Below are 17,174 nucleotides of genomic sequence, written 5' to 3'. Positions count from 1 at the left end.
GGCTCAGGAGGGGGTGGGGGGTTGAGGTGGAGAGGATATAATGAGAGCTAGGAGTGGGGGTGTCACATTCCAGTTCCTTCCTTTCCTTTTAAATCTATAGCCCATGCCACTCACCTCTCTTGTCTCTAATAGTATACAATTACAAAACTGCCAGTGGTTTCTGAATCCTGGCCTGTAAACTATTGGCCATAGTGAGAAAAATGTATGGTGCGTCCACCCTGAAAGTGCCTTGAGATGGGTTCAGTAAAGAGTGCAATTCAGTTTCTGGGAGCTGCTAGTTCTAAAATACTCACTGTAGTGTGACTACAATATTGCAATTAATTTTAGCATGAACATAGGCAATATTTCTACTTCTTAATATAGGGAAGCTATAGCTAAAACAAATATATCCTAAAAGCAGGTCACGTTGCCCGTGATTATGTGATAATACAATTGTGCAGGCTATTAATTGAGAGGTATAATTAAAATTGCTGTAGAAGTGTTTTTTTTTAGTTTTTTTTTTAAAGATTTTATTGGGGAAGGGGAACACGACTTTATTGGGAAACAGTGTGTATTTCCAGGACTTTTTTTTTCCAAGTCAAGTTGTTGTCATTTCAGTCTTAGTTGTGGAGGGCACAGCTCAGCTCCAGGTCCAGTTGCTGTTGCTAGTTGCAGGGGACGCAGCCCACCATCTGTTGCGGGAGTCGAGGAATCGAACTGGCAACCTTGTGGTTGAGAGCCCACTGGCCCATGTGGGAATCGAACTGGCAGCCTTTGGAGTTAGGAGCATTGAGCTCTAACCTCCTGAGCCACCGGGCCGGCCCCTGTAGAAGTCTTTTTAATCAAGTAGACTTAAGAACTCAAATTTTATATTTCCTTTAGTTATATATTTTTAAACAATAAAGTACTGCAGTTCTAACAAAAGTATACAATTATAAAATAATTTTTAAAAAGATGATAATGTGGGAAACAGACAGACACTTCTGTGGTTTTAAGGGAAAGGAGAAATAAAGGGAATACAGAATGCTAAAACCCAATCTTTTTCTGTTTACTGATAGTTTCACCTATCTTTGTTTTCAGGCTCGTTAGCTTAACTGGGTCTCAAAATGAGAGTTGCCATGTCCTACTGCAGGATTGAATCAGTTGGTGTCTGGGCTATTGTATAATAATTCCAACAGCTAACATTGACTGAGCGCTTACTACAAGCCAGACACGTATTGACTTATTTTAACCTTTATATCAACATTCTGAAGTTGATTGTGCCAGTTGGGCAATTGAATACCTAATATTCATTTTCCCTACTTCTTATTTGCTAATAGAACCCAATTTTGCTTGGGATGTCAGTGTATCCAACTACTCACTCTCCCAGCCTCCATTACTGCTAAGGTGGCTTTCTGATCCAGTTCTAGCCGATGAGATATAAGCAGAAGTCTGCTGGGGGCTTCTGGGAAGATTTTTTTCTTTCTTGATAAAATGGTACACACATAACTAGAATAAAGCTCTCAGCCTGCCCCCACTTTTTTCTGCCTTAGGTATAAATGTGATGGAGCTGCAGAATCCATGTTGGAAACACAAGACAATGAGCCAACGTGCTAAGAAAGGAAGAGTTGAAAGGTAGAAGGAACCTGGGATCTTGAAGGTATTGCTTAACAGCTAAACCATCCTGTACTTCCTTACTTACCGTGTACTTCCAGTTATGTGAGAAAAATAATTTTTAAAGCTTTGTTAAGTGAGCATTCAGTTACTTGTAGTTGAAAGCATTCCTAATCCCATTTTTTCAGATAAGAAAATTGGAAGACTAAGTAACTTGCCCAATTCGTATAATCTTTCAGTGGTGATATAGGGATTTGAACTCATATTCTGACTCTAAACTCCAGAGCCTTCTCTCTTAGACGTGTTAGGTGGAAAGCTCTACTTATGAGCTTTTCAGAAAACTTGAGCTTGATCTTGAGCCTCCCTCTGATTTCTCCTTCTCAGAGATTCCAGTGTGATATATCTAAAACTGGATTTGATCATCTCACTTTCTTGCTTAAAATCCTCAACAATATTTTTTCCTCTACAGCAGGGATATAACTTCCACTGTCTTCAGAGCCATACTGTATAGGTGACATAACTAATAGAGGCAAGTAGATTGTAAGACAATCAGTTATGTTGGTCTATTAGTTATCTAGTGCTGTGTAACAAATTGCCCCAAAAGTTAGTAGCTTAAAACAATAAACCCTATTTCTTACATAGTTTCCGAAGGGCAGGATTCTGGGATCAGCTTAGTAGAGTGGTTCTGGTTTCAGGACTTTCATGAGGTTGCAGTCAAGATGTTGCTTCAAATTTCCAGGTATAAGACAAATAAGTCATGGGGATGTAATGTCCAGCATAGGTAATATAGTCAATAATATTGTGATAGCGCAGTACAGTATCAGATGGTTGCTGGATTTGTCATGGTGATCACTTCTTTAGGTATATAAATGTTGAATAACTGCTGTACACCTGAAACTAATATAATATTGTATGTTAGATATATTTTAATAAAAATCTTAAAAAAAGATGATGGGGACTTCAGTCATCTGAATACTTAACTAGAGCTGGAGGATCCACTCGCACGGCTGTTGGCTGAAGGCTTCACTTCCTCAACATATGGGTCTCTCCTCACGACACTATAGCAGGTTTCCTCCAGAGTAAGTGATCCAAGAGAGACAGCATCACAATGTCTTTCGTGACCTAGCCTCGGAAGTGACATAACATTATTTCTGTCCTTTTCTGTTGGTCACACATAACCAAAGTTGATACAGTGTGGTGGGGGACTACCACAAGGATGTTGATATCAGGAAGCAAGGATTGGGGGGGCATCTTGGAAGCTGATGACCTTAGGTATGTGAAACCTCATTTAAAATGGAGTCGGGAGGCTAGAAGGAGGAGCTCTCACAAGCCACCGTTAGATGTCAATCACACACCCCAACAGGAATAAGCGTCGATTACAGATCCCAAAAGGAAGAGATGTGCCTTGCATTCCCAACAAAAAGTGTCTCTATTTTGCAACTCCAGCAGGAGGAAGGGAGATTTTCTTCTTGCCCAGCAACAAACTCAGCCAATGGGAACTGTCGTCATTCAGTCAATGAGAAACCATCACCACCCAGAACTCTCGCTTTCCTCCAATGGACTTTCATCAATACATCCCTCCCAACTTCCTCCTTTTTCTCTATAAAGTAACATTCCTCTCTTTTGTTTGCTAGACTTTCCTATTATTTTTGCTATAGTGTGCTTGTCCTGAATTGTAATTCTCTATTATTCTCTAAACCCATTTTTGCCGGTTAAAAAATAACTGGCTGTTTTATTTTTAAGGTCAACATGTAGCTATGGGACAAAATGGTGGTATTTATCTTCAGCATCAGCCAATTGTCACTGTGGAAGAACACGAGTCCTATGTTGCTGGAATTTTCCATCTCTCAAAGCCAGAAATACAGATTTCTAAGTTAAATCTCATGATGGCTCAGCATATATTGGCTCAGAATTTTAAAAAATCCTGTGTGGGCCAAACAAAATACAAATGTAATCCAGATATAGCCTGTGAGCTGCCAGTTTGCAACCTCTCTGGCCCATAGCAAAGCAGGCATATGTAGGTCCAATTCCAATCTACGTGACTGTCTGGAGTGATGCTTTCAGTAGGACTCTGAAGACAAGTCCAGGCTTCATCAAGAATGTGTGCCCTGATAATTTAGTAGTCTGTATGGCTGAAAGTGGGGAAAGTGATGACACATGTGTCTTAGAGTGACATGCGTGACCATATAAGTTACTGTCCAAACTAAAATACTTTTGAGAGTAAAAGGGGGTGTATAATCATTACACCAATATAGTAACCAGAAAATGGGACTGACTCAGGCAAGCCAGGATGTATGGTCACCACCCACATAGCCTTTCATGAAATCAACCTACTGTCATCCCTTACTATTTATCTCTATTCATTAGGTCCACACCAGAGCACTCGCTATTTTCAGAGCACATGTGTACTTCTAACCCCACTGTCTACACTCCTGCTGTCCCCTGTTCATCCTATTTCTCCTCTTTCCCTCTCCGTTTCCTGTTGAACTTCACCTTCTTCAAGTCCTAGCAGAAGTGTCATTTTTCCCCCTGTTGCTTTTGTCTCCCTCCCCTCCTTTCCAGGTTAATTGCTTTTTCACCAGGATTTCATAGCACTTTACACATATCTTTAATGCAGAATTTATCACAGCAACCCACATAAGGGACCATATATTACTCATTTAGGACTCTCCCATCTATCTCAGTGTCTGGCACAAAGTAGGTACTTTTTTGATCATTTATTGAAATTTTAGTTTGAGTCTCACCTCTACTCTAACACTCTGCAGAAGATGATAATGAACAGTGAAAATGCCAAGTAGGCAACAAGAGGGAGGGTTTTCTGGAACACAGAAAATCCACAACTTGGATAATTACTTCTTGAATAACTATTAGCCTAAACGGTGCTCGAAGTAATTTCAAATTCTTCTCTTCCTTTTCACTTCCAAGTGAACAGAAGCTGTTTTCATTGAGAATGAACTTCTATCTTGATAGTAAGAAGGGGTGCTATCACTCACATCGTAGAGACTCAGGATTTGTATGTACTTTATAAAAACTATCTCCCTGAAAAGTTCATAATTAAGCAATGAAAATCAATCCTAGGCTACAGAGGACATGTAGGAGGATTTTTTTCTCCCTCTCGTGAATGCATCTAATATTTACTAATACTCATATGCATTGTCTAGAAACTCATAAAGGGTGATGTTCTCTATAAACTGTCATGAATGAAATTAAACTACAAGATGTGAAAGGGATAGTCCTGGGGGACTGAGAAGTGTTTTTGTGGGAGGTGGGTAGAGTTAATGGTAGGACACCATTAAATCCAATAAATTGTTGTTAATTTTAATCCTAAATCTGAGATGAGGTAGAACAAACAATAATCACATGATGTCTTTTCACATGGTGGCTTTCATTTGGTCTTCTAAATCAGAAGATTCAGAAAACTTGGACTCAGTTCTGGCTCTGGTCTTTCTTGGCAGTGTGATTTGAAGCAGGTCATAACTTTTCTCCGAACCAGCTTCCTACTTGAGATGAGGCTTTTAGTAATATTTATTTCACAAGGTTAAATGAAGTAGGTATGGGAAAGGACTTTGTAGACTGGGGTGAAGTCTACCAATGGTCATTAGGACATTTTCAGATTGCTTTGCAGGCAGTGGTAATGGGGAGAGAGTGGGAGGCAGGAACAGAATGGAGAACCTTACTTAAGCCTCCCCCAGGCCTCCTTTTATTGAAAACCTGGTTTCTCCTATGATAGCAAGGTTAATATTACTACCCAATAAAGCAGGAGTACATAAAAATTAGTCGGGGCCAAGGTTGGGTTTGCCAGGGAGGGTTGGTCCTGTCATCTTAGGCTTTAAACCAGTGGTTGGCAGTCAGTTTGTTGCTCTATTATTGCCTGCTTTGGAAAGGGCGAGCCTAAATTGGAACTCTCTTTCTTCTGTTTAAGCCATTTCTGCCGAGTCCCATAGCACTGATTATAGTTCTTACACTCTGTCACTGGCTGTTGCATTCTTGACTCACATCCAGACTCATAAATATCCCTTAGAAACACAGAGGTTTTAAAAGTTGCCTATTTCTTATCCTTTGCCTTAATGTGTCCTGTGTAATAGCCAAGACATAGAATCTTTCCTGCCTTATTGTCCCTAACCTATGCAGGAGCAAAACCTTGACAGACTCTCTTCAGATGTTTCAAAAGAGAGGCAGATAAATGTCAGAGTTTCTCTCCAGTTGTGTGACCTTGGGCATTTCCTTTTACTGCAGAAGGAGGGAAAATAGCAACTAATGTGAAGGTTGTTGTGAGCATAAGCAAAAATGTAATGAAGAGCACCTGGTACATGGCAAATATCCAATAAGCATAAGTGCTGTTATTATTATTTGTAATAATAACGTTAAATGTACTCACAGCAAAACAACATTTGAAATGAGCCTTGGAAAGATTAATTTATACTTCATAGTTAAGAGTCTATCTATCAGTATTTTCCATGTGCTGATTTAGAAGACAGTCCCTGTCCTAGAGGGAAAGACAAATGTTAGCATACAAAAATCTCAATGACCATGCATTAGATGGAGGACATTTCAGTACACTGAAATACTATTAAACAAGATAATCCAAGATGAACTGAGTGTACCTAAGAGGTGGTGTTTTTTGTTGTTGTTGTTGTCGTTGTTAGTTGAGTAAGCTGCCTGGGTGTCACTCTATAATATATTGAAAGCAGTGTTACTTGGTATTATGTCATGACCATAGAGTATGACAATGGCGTTGCATCAGTGCAACCAGTGCCCTATGTGGCAGCTAGTTTTTAGACCGGGAGACTTCAAATGTAGAGTCAAGCTCTTTTTAGGGCTGGCCAAATATACACTACTTTCAGTCACTGAATCAGAGCTAGACCTATTTTTGAAGTTTCATTTCTTAAAGGCCTTGATCCTTATTTAAATGGTAATATCCTTGCTGTCATCAATCACTGTCACATTTAATGAATGAGTTGAGTCCTGTTTGAAGATTAAGCTTTATTGGAGGAGAAGGCTCTTAGGGAAGCTGGGTGGAAAGCTGCCACTGCAGGGAAGGAGAGACAGAGATGTATGGAGGCTGGGGGAGCGGAAGGGCAGCCATTCTAAGACGATCCTCTCTAGAAAAGCTGATTGGGCCATCTTGTATCCTTAATTAAGCTTTATCTTCTGTGTCCCTTCTGAATGCTGGCACTGGTTAGACTTATAGAGATGGAACACAGATTTCCTTCCTTATTCTTCTATTTGTTCTAGGAACCAGAAAGAACAGGTCAGGTTCTTTCCGCTAGGAAGAAAAGTCTCATGATTGGTGAGAAACTGTACTTCTGGCTTACTTGTAAAACCTTGCATTTTGATGTTGAAAATCATATCCAGGGCTTTAAAAATATTAAGTGAAACAACAAAAAATAATAAAGATTTTTTAATAGCCTAAGGTGGATAATATAGTTCTTCTGGAGGGAAAGTTATGATGTCATGTACAATCATTCTTCTTGAAGATTTTTTTTTTTTTAGTGAAGCAGGAACTAACAAAGACTGAACAGAGAAAAAACAGCTGTTGTTGAATAATATATGATATTGAGGTTTCATAGGCTTTTGTGAATGGTTCAAACAGCTATAGATAAAATGAAAGTAGATTTACTATTAATTTTTATTAATCACAGTCTGAAATTATTTTGCATATTTGTTTACTTGTTTATTGTCAGTTGTCCCACTAGCATGGAAACCCAAAGAGGGAGGGCAAGCACCATTTCTCTGTTTTCCACTATGTCTCCCACTACGTTGCATAGTAATCGGTATATATTTATGGAATAACGAAGTTATAATCCAGCCTCATCTACTGGCTCAAAATTACTCTTTTCCTAAATTCACTTATTATAAGTACTAAAATGAGGTATCTGAAGATTGTTTAAAAAAACAAAACAAAACAAAACTCAATCCTGACCTGAAATCGTATGTATGATAATCACAAATATATTCTTCACTAGACACAGATTAGTATGGCTCTATATTTTCAACATCTGTCATTTTAAAATAAATTATTCAACATTGTTAGATTACTTACAAATAACATCAATCAATTTGCACTGCAGGGCTGAGTCTTGAAGGATTATTTTTTAGAGGCTAGATTGGTAAAGCTTTAACTCTTTATATTCCCTAGAAATGATTAAAGTGATTTGGGCTCTCCTCAGGCCCCCTTCCTTCCACCCCTATTGAAGATTTAATTAATGTGTACATTATTTAGGCTGCTGGACATAGGTAGAGGTAAGAGTTTGAACAAAAAGCATGGGACTGAAGCACCCCAACCCCCACCATTAGAGAAATATGGCAGGTCCTGTTGTTTCATGGTGACGAATCAAAGATTACAGCATTGACTGCTAGACCTGTTTTTATACAGACGTGTCTACTGGGCCTTTACGTATTGAAATGAATCACTGTCGCCTGAGTCAGTTTTGCTCTTCATTTGCTTGATGTATTTCGTCTGCACTGGGAGGTATTAAGAATCACTGTTTGATCTATATTGTATTTATTGTCACACATTTCTACTTTGGGTGTTCTGCAAACCTATAAAAATATGCTGTTTAAAGACATTAAAGGACAATTAGTATCCTGCATTGCCAATGCCGTTGGTTCTACAGATACTTCTTAAAGGTTAGTAAGACAAATGAATTGCTTTTTTTGTTGTTGTCGTTAATCTGTAGATTAGGGTGACCGTTTGTCCCGGTTTGCCAGGGACTTTCCTGGTTTTAAAATGGAATGTGTCGCGTCCCGAGGATCCTTTCAATTTTGGGCAAACTGAGAAGGTGTGTCACCCTATCTCTTGTTGAGAGAACCTTATCAGGATTTCTTGAAATCAGAGCATACGATTTCTTTGAAGTCCAGCATTGTATTATAAAGGATAATAAATCCCTACGATAGCAAAGAAATATGCCAATAGCAGTAAAAGCATACATGTTTTAAGGAATTGGCCTTGTGTAAAGTTCTTTGAAGTATTACCCTTTGGGACCTGTCTGCCTTGCTCCTTTTTGGTCTCAGGAATGAAGAGTCAAGTTATTCAGAAGCAGTTGAAGTTGTTTAGAGAACTGTGAAGAATTTCATCGGACTAATCAAATTATACATGGCTTTACGATTGATTCCAAGAGGGCTGATGATGACAGTGTCCATATCAAAGGTAGCAGTGATGCCTTTGATAGAATGAATTATTGCTCCAGAACAATCTTATATGAGAACCAGCTTTTCTCTCCATGCAACCATTTGGATCTGGAAAACGCTCCTATTGTTCCTTTTGCTGAGCTGAGGATATGAATGCTGAGAGAGGAAAGTGCTGGAAGCCATGCTTGTTGGGGATTAAGGTCAGTGGTTTGAGCATCCCACTTCTCTGTTGTATGTGTTGATACCTTGACCATCTGAGCTTGTCAGTCTGCTTTTCCAATGCCGTTTGCATGATGGATAACTAACTGACTGATTCCTGGGGAGTGGAGGTAGCATGGCATAGCAGAAGAAGCAAGGGTTTGAAGTCAGATGGACAGGGTTTAAGTCCAGGCTCTGCCCAGTACAAACTATAAAATGCAGTCAAGTCTTTTGACTTCTTTATGAGTCAGTTTATCATATACTAAAGGTTTAATGATTATGTGGACAAAATAGAATGATATACTGTGTTTCCCTGAAAATAAGACCTAGCTGGACCATCAGCCCTAATGTGTCTTTTGGAGCAAAAATTAATATAAGACTAGATCTTATTTTATTATAAGACCAGGTCTTATATAATATAATATAATATAATATAATATAATATAATATAATATAATATAATGTAATGTAATGTAATGTAATGTAATACAATACAATATAATATAATACCGAGTCTTATATTAATTTTTGCTCCAAAAGACACATTAGAGCTGGTGGTCTGGATAGGTCTTATTTTCGGGGAAACACGGTACATGAAAGTACTTAGTAGATACTGAAATTATACTAAAAAGAAAAAACAAATCCACATACTATGATGACCTGTAGACTATCTTTGGGCACACACATGCCAAAGATGGTCTTAAAAGGCTGCTGGTTTGGTAAATGTTGGGCATGAGGCAGAGAAAGCAATTTAAATTAAGAGTCAGAACATATGGGATCTACCCTGGGCTCCATCCTTAACCACTCTTGTGCTTTGATTTCCACTGAGTTGAAGTGTGAAAATAGTGTCAAGTGATTTTTAGAATCCCATACACTTCTAAAATTCCATGAATCTGTGAAGCCTTCAATATGAGGTGTGTCTGTGTTTTAGAAAAACTACTGTACCTTGTATCACATTATATTCTACAGAAGACACTATGCCAATATGTGAGTTCCGCCTTAGGAAGAGTGGTGCTTTGCAGCCCTACGTACAATTCAATATGACCTTGTACATCTTTTTCCCACTCCCCAGCCATAACTGTTTTGACTATTACATGGTCAGCCTAGATTCTCTTGCTGGACACGTGGGATTAGAATATGGAAAGCCTAGTTAATAGACAGTGATGCTGGACCTGGAAGGGCCTCATGTAGATGTTCAGAGGCTGAGGGTACCATTTGGTGGAAGCTATGATGGGTCATATGAAAACAGAGTGAAGGAAGGCACTCTGGAAGTAGCTTTGGTGGAGAGAGAGGGAGGGGGACCAAGAGGGAGAAAGGGAGAGAAAGAGGGAGAGGGAGGGCACAGGAAGAGGGAAGATGGAGAAAGGAACTTCTTTGCTCATTCACACGCCTTGCTATTCTCTCTACATTTGAGTTCTATGAAGTTTCCCAGTATAGTTGACCTTTGAACAATGCAGGGGTGAGGGGCACCAACCCCCTGTGCAGTCGAAAGATATGGTGACACAGTCTGGGATTCTCCAATGGCAGGGATTTTGTCTTGCTCCCTTTTGGAATAAGCGTTTGGCTCATGATTCTACACAAAGTAGATACTCAGTGAATTAATCCTGAAATAATTTGAAATAACCTGAAAAAAATCATATATTTGTGTATAAATAGTGTCATTGATGGCATTTATATAAAAAGCATTAATTATAATAGATAATTGTGTTTCAGGAAGCATTTCCCTGTATCCTTCCAATTGGGCAAGAAGCATTTATTGCATGCTGTCTTCATTCTGTCTTAGGAACTATTCAGGATCTAGCTCACGGTAGATTTATTTTAAAATGTCTGTAGAGCTTAATGGCCCAGGATTGCTTTACATACTGTGGAGATAAAAGAGAGATATAATTTATAGTTGCTTTACATAAGTGGTTTGCCATATAGTTGGGAAGACGAAAGAAAGGGAAGGGAAGAAGGAAGAAAGGAAAGGAAGGGAGGAAGGAAGGAAGGAAGAAACAAAATATGGTGATTTGCAATGGATTTCAAATAGCTGGGAGAATGGAGGGTCAGCAAGGCCTAATATATTTAGAGAAGGTTTGTGGAATAGCAGGAAGTCGAGTTACTCCTGGAGAGCGGCGTGGGATTTGGCAAAGCAGAGAGGTGGGGCGGAGGAGAACAAAAGGCTAAGCAAAGGCAGGGGGGGCAGTAATGAGAGCTGTGCACTACACACACACACACACACACACACACACACACACACACACAACTTAACAATTCACATTAAGAAATTTGAGACTGAATGTCCAAGTTTGGGGGGCAATAGAAGGTTATGGTTAAGAAGGCTGACTCTGGACTTGGACTTTCTGGATTCAAATCCCAATTCCACACCCACCTCCTCTCTTCCTGACTTTGTAACTTTGGGCAATTTACTTACTTTTCTGTGCCTCAGCTTTCTCACCTGTAAAATTGGGGCAATAATAGTATCCACCCCACAGCAGGTGTTGTAAGGATTAAAAGGGATACTGTTTATAAAGTTCGTAGCAGTGTCTGGCACTTAGTGAGTGCTTAATCAATGTAAGCCATTATTATCTATTATAATAGATATCTGGTGGTAAGAGCCAATGAAATGAACTACTCTATTAATTTTGAACTGCCATTTGAATAGCAAATCTCTTGGTCATATTCTCTTGGTCAGCCAGTTGCTGTCTGAGTTGCTACTGAAATTTTGGAGCACTGGTAGGCATTGGTTTAGGGTAGGAAAGAACATTGAATGGATGTGTAGGACCCAGTGGAAGGTCTTGAGAGACCAGGGAGAAGTTTGAACTTGGTGGATAACTGCTAGGGCATGGTTGTTTTCTCCTAAGCAGGGAAGTAATATGATTAAAGTGGAAAAAAGAAAAAGAGACAGGGATAAACGGTCCAAGGAGGACCCACAAGTGGGCTATTGCAATTATTTAGATATGAGGTGACAAAGGCTAGGGACAGAGCTGTGGCTGAGAGATGGAAATGCGGTGGGAAATCTGAGAGACTTCAAAGGAGTGGTGTCCACTTCTCAGCATGTCTGCTGCTGCCACCCTGGTCCAGGCCACCATCGTCTCTGGCTCGGCTTACTGCACCTCCTCCTCCGTCTCTACCTCTCTCCGTCTCTGACTTGCCTCCTGCAGTCTTCTCTCAGCACAGTCACTCCTTTGGGCGCCCTGTGCAGCCCCTCCCACCTCACTCAGGACAAGCCCAACCCCTTCCGCTCTGGGATCTGCAAAGGCTGCACTGTGGGGCCCGCTGCCTCTGGCTTCACCCCCTCTAGGGTGCCTACGTGTTCCCTCCACGCCACAAAGCTGTCATCCTCGCCATTCTTCAGACACATCACACCTGTTCCTGCCTCAGGGAACTCACCTGTGCCTGTTTCTCCCCTAAATAGCGCAGAGCTAATTCCTTCACCTCCTTTAGGTCTCTGCTCAAGTGTCACCTTATTAGTGACATCTTCCTTGATCACCCTTCTGACAATATGACAATAGTGACCCTTCTCTATCATCATCCTCCCTGTCCCCCTCACCCCGATTGGCTGTTCCTTGCTTTATACCATCTGACATGATTTCTTTATTTGTCCATCATCTAATTTCTCCATTAGGATGTTAGGTTTAGGATGACAGGTCTTCTTGACTATCTTGCTCACTGATACATCCACAGGCACAAAAGAGTGCCTGGCATATAGCAGGTGCTCAGTAAATATGTATTGAATGAATGTGTGAAGAAAAGCAATCAGATTTGTTGTATCAGGCTAAGTGCTGGGTGCTTCTTCAGAAGCTGCCTCATGGGCTCCTTGCAGCGACCCTGTCAGAATGTATGGTTCTCATTGTCTTTCAAATAATGATACTGAGGCATAGAGACAGGAGGTGACCAAGGGCATAGAGCTGGTATATGACACAATCAAGAACTGTCCATTCCTCTGATGTTTGTGGGGGGGTGATTAAGATAAAGTGGGGAGGGAGGGGTCGACAAGGCCCAAGGCTTCTAGCCTCGGAACCACCTACAGAAATTGGAGTGCTGGGAAAGTCCAGTGTTTCAGAAAAAGAAGTAGTGAAGAGAGGAAATGTTGGGTCCACTAAACATTCAGGGAGAAATCTTGCTCTTGAGTAGAGTGGCGAAATAATAAATTGGCTGAGACCCTCCTGAGAGGGAAAGTGGGCACCATTGCTAATGAAGCTGGCAGGACAGACATCAGTTGGGCATCAGTCCCAGCAAAGGAAGATGAAGGGTCACTCTGGATGTAGGGGATTGGAGAGCAGCTAGAGATTTGGGTGTCTCGCTGCGAGAAGGACACAGGGCAAGTCATGAGGATGCGGTGAATCATCATCAGGGTGAGGGATGAAGGTCAAGGTCACTGGGACCTTCCCAGAGACAAGTGGGGGAGGAGAAAGAGAAGTCTGTGAAAGATGGAGAAGCAGCCGAAGGGTGAAGAGGCACAGAGGTCAGGAGGAGCAGTGAACAGGAAGGACGGGAAATGAGTGGAGGCCACATTTTCCAGGGCAACTTAAAAGTAGGTCAGCTGGAACTTGGCAACAAAAATGAGATTAGCTACTCGCTTTCTGATTTTGTAACAAAATAATCTGTCTCAACAAAGTGCTAAAAGGCATTTAATTAAAGTTGATAAAAATTAATTTTGATATGAGGACTTTTTTTCTGCTGCTGCCCTCATTATCTTTTGAGATGATTCGGGGTGCTTTCAAAGACTGGATCAGGAATGAGGGTTTGGTGTTCCAGCCTGAAGTTTTCTCATGCCTCTGCATGGGCTGAGTCACTAAAAGGGCCTATATTTAGAGTGTCATTGACACAGATAAAATCTGGGCCCCAGTTGAAAAATACAAAAGCACAAGGGGATACTGTAGTGATTTCTGTGGGGTCCAGAAGGTTAAAAATCGAGTTTCTAGGCTCGTATAGGTAGTATTGCCTGAAATCTGGTTTTTCTTGGTGAACTAGAAATTTTGATAACTTCATTATTAGTTCAAGCATTTCCTACCTCAGATTCTTACTTCGATGAGGGAAGTGTGTGTGTGTGTGTGTGTGTGTGTGTGTGTGTGTGTGTGTGCAGGGGAGCCAGCAAACAAACAAAACCCTAGTTCAAAGCATACTGAAATGATGGCACTGACAAAAATGCTGATGAGGTACACCTAACAATAAAGTCATATATCTACTAGTGGTCTGTTACATAAAGGTAAAAAATGAAAGCTAGGTTGCTAGGCAAAACATTTTTTCTATCTAGACATAGTCCACTTGACTTTAGCCAGAAAGGGCCTTTTCCAGGTAAAGAGTATGTGTGAATAGCACATGGTTGAGAGCTCCCAGTTTATAGGACAGTAAAATCACATGACCGGGGCCCTGGAGACAGAGTCTGTCCCTTGCATTCTCTGAAAACAAGTATTCATAGCTGTGCTGGGTAGCAGCAGCATATGGTACATAGCAGGCCTTCCCCGTAGTTTCTTTTTATCACAGCAAAAGTGTTACTGGGTTGAGATCATCCTGGTACATAACTCCTGGAAACCAAACGGAATAAAATCTTGCAGGATTTCAAAAGGAACAAAGTCGTCAACATTGAGCCAAAGCCTAGCGGCATGCATCACAGAAATCAACTAGATATAGAGGGCTCCTCTGAGAGGAGAAAATGTGTGACTCGACCACAAAATGCTAATACCCCTGCACGAAATGCTAATATCAGTACCTCAATACTGGTTTTCTGTTCATCTGTAGCTGGTTTTCATGCCATACCTGATAAGAGTGTTTAGCCAAGGCTGACAGAGCAGAATAAGAGAGCAGTAGTCTGTTTTAGCTCACCACACCCCGCTGCCCTTCTCAACCCCACCCAAAAGACTGAGTCCCTTCAAGAGCTTCATGGAAGGTTTTATATTTTAAAGAAAAATCTGAGGCATATGGTACAACATTAATGGTGTTCAGTACTCCCCTCTTGTCCTCTCTGGAGATATTAAACTGGGGAGGTGGGTGGGGAGAGGGGGAGGAGACAGCGAGAGGGAGAGAGAGAGAGAGACAGGAGGGATTGAAAATCTATAATGCTTGTTGATCCCAGGATTTTCTTTATATTTGTTAGTGGTTGTTTTCATCTCATAGGGTTGTTGGGAGGGTTGAATGCAGAGTATTTATCCCAGTGCCTGGCACACAGTAAGGTCTCAATAAATAGTAGTTGTTATTAGTATTAAAAAGTTTGCCACTGGAATAAATGTCTTTAGATCTAGAGTAATCCATTTGGGTGGGAGTTTCTTCAATTCTCTTAAAAAATTTTTGTCTGAAATTTGTTCAGGGTTACTATAGGTATATGCACACACACACACACACACACACACACACACACACACTTTCCCCTCGTTTTAAAGAAGAGGCACAATGCAGAGAAAAGCCAATGCTTCAAGAAGTTCTGGCTTTTATGACAGCTACATATAAAAAATTCTTTTTCAATAAACAATACTTGTCTTCATTACTTGCAATATTCTATTCTGCTCTATCCCATTCTTTCATTAAAAAAATGTGGATTGTCACATACTAAATTAATTGCATGACTCATATAGGGTTTGTCACCTGCAGTTAGAAAAATTATGGTCTAGTAAATACATGGGATTTTGCTGGAGCCCACCAGCTATGCCCTGGGGAGGTGGGGGCTTCCCTGGGTCCCCACCTGGGGCTGCCCTGGGCTTCTCATCCCCACACATCGACTATCCAGACTTGTCATATTCCCCGTTCTTCCAGTTCATCCTTTTTGTCTTCCAAGTTAAGAAATAGCAAATTATAAATGCCTGTTCTATCTTCTTTTCTTTATCTCCCATCTCTCCTTTTTCTCTCCCTCCCACCCCCTAGCAAGTAATAGTCATTTGTAGCTGCTGCCTACTGAATAATGATGATGATGATGAAGGCAGTGCTAGCAACAGTCATAACAACGACAGCTAACACTCATTTCATTCCAGATACCCATGGAGGTGCTTTACAGATTTTAACTCCTTTAATACTCCTAGCCACCCCATGTAGTAGATATGTTTCACAATTACTCTAAGGAAGCGTGACCTGCTCCTTGTTTCCACATCTAGTCAGAATCAGGATGATTCTCATATTATAGAATCGGGGCTAAATACTTAATTAAATAGAAAGTGATGATAATATTATAGAACAAACAATTTGCTTTCACAAATCCTGAAACTGGTAAGATCATGATCACAAACCTAGAATCAGTTAACCTGAGGTTTGGTATGCGGTGGCTGAAATTATTCTTGATAGAGTGCAAACTTTAGAAGGAAACCATATTCTAAAAATTTGGTCTCATGTAGACATCCACCCTGAGAAAATTCCTATAGTGTTTGTTATTTGACCGGTGTTCTACTGCTCTGTTTAGTAACTAAGTTTTAAAAATTTAACATGCGACAATTTTTCTCTGATTATAAAAGTAATATGTTCATTGTTAAAATTCTGGAACATGCAATCAAATGTAAAAATGAAAATAAAAATGATCTCAAATCCCATCACCCAAAGACAGCAGCTATTCACATTTTGGTATAGCTGTTTGGCCTACACATTGTTTTCAAAAGTTTTTCATATAAAAACCTATATTTCTAGCATCTCTGGAAAAACTAACAACATCTGACAACAGTGGGCCCACATTCTTGTAGGGCAACAGCTGGACAGAATTGTTCTTTGTTTATCTGATCCCAGGTTTCATTTGACACAGAAGGAAACTGAGGCACAGAGAGGTAAGGAACATAGCTATCAACCCAATTAATCTAAACTACAATAGCAAAGGGAACATGTGAAGTATAAAGGTCCAGAAGACTGACAGGTTAGTAGCCAGAAGTTCTACACGGGCAAAGACTTTTAAGGTTCCAACAAAGTATAGGGTTTAATGGCAAACCGAATCAGGAGGAAATGAAGGCTTGTGCCACAGGATATGATAAAGGAGAGACAGGGGCTACACAGCACCACAGCTAGGGTACAACTGTCAGTTCTGGGAAAAGCCTTCCAGAGTAGGAGTTAAGGTTGGCTGGATGCCCAATCTTCAATGATAACTTATGTACCTGCAGCAGCTAGGTCTTCTGGGAACTTCTAGAAGTACCTCCATGTAGTACTTTTCTGTCTCAAACACCTCCTATTTTCCCCAAATGCGAAAGTGTTGGAGATAAGTGGAAATTTTAATTTTGTCAGCCCTATGTCTATTCACTATCTTTTGGCAATGGCATTAATGTTTTCCTTTTGGGGAATGGCTTCTCTTTCATTGGTTGTATTCTGGTGGGATGGTTAGTTAA

General features: G+C 40.4%; 1 long non-coding RNA gene across 2 annotated transcripts in view; it reads left to right on the top strand.

Moving 5' to 3' along the window:
- The window catches only part of LOC148759085 (uncharacterized), a 107,687-nt gene that overhangs the window by 31,565 nt on the left and 58,948 nt on the right, over positions 1-17,174 (top strand). Inside the window, exons 3-4 of one of the 2 annotated variants that reach the window (XR_016022209.1) lie at positions 1,512-1,618; positions 7,949-8,048. This is a non-coding gene — a long non-coding RNA (uncharacterized LOC148759085). Of the gene's footprint in view, positions 1-1,511; positions 1,619-7,948; positions 8,049-17,174 lie in introns of those variants that run through there. The other variant, XR_016022208.1, reaches the window with a different exon arrangement.

Source organism: Rhinolophus sinicus, chromosome 1, assembly GCF_057876585.1.
Source record: "Rhinolophus sinicus isolate RSI-liver-muscle chromosome 1, RSI-T2T, whole genome shotgun sequence".
Classification (NCBI taxonomy): domain Eukaryota; kingdom Metazoa; phylum Chordata; class Mammalia; order Chiroptera; family Rhinolophidae; genus Rhinolophus; species Rhinolophus sinicus.
This window is presented reverse-complemented; position numbering and strand designations above follow the sequence as displayed.